The sequence below is a fragment of the Nanorana parkeri genome, unplaced genomic scaffold, assembly GCF_000935625.1.
Source record: "Nanorana parkeri isolate BGI_ZX_2015 unplaced genomic scaffold, ASM93562v1 scaffold19, whole genome shotgun sequence".
Taxonomy (NCBI): domain Eukaryota; kingdom Metazoa; phylum Chordata; class Amphibia; order Anura; family Dicroglossidae; genus Nanorana; species Nanorana parkeri.
The window spans coordinates 3,915,857-3,916,384 of record NW_017306287.1 but is presented as its reverse complement, the minus strand read 5'-3'; positions in this window follow the sequence as shown (position 1 = coordinate 3,916,384).

The following is a 528-nucleotide window of genomic DNA, read 5'->3' as shown; positions in this document are numbered from 1 at the left end:
TATATAACTTATAAAATCATCTATTCATATATATACTTTATATATACAGTGTGTATATATTATATATATTCCCATCAAGATCAAGGGAAATCTACTTGATGGGCTGAGACACAGATAGAGACCACAGATAACCTATAGACCCTCAGAGGTGGCTGGTCAGGGTCTGCCGGCCGCATCGCCCACATACTTTAATTAAAGGGTCACCGGGGTCACGCGGTGCCTTCCATCCACCTCCATGCTGTACTCCAACTCCTACACACCGGTCCCTCCCTCTGGTATAATTATGCCACGGGTAACTGAGCCTCTGCTGGAAATAATTAGCTGTCATCTGCTGAGAGAAGAGATGACACACAATTCTAGGATTACACTGGGAACCTGGTAATAGGGCCGGGCCTCTGTGCTGGATTCCCAGAAGTCCCCGGCCGAATACCGAAATCCGAGACGCTGAATGGGACCCACAGGTAGCAACGCACCCCAATATACTCAGGGTGGGACCCATTCACCTCTACAAATAGATGCATGCATATA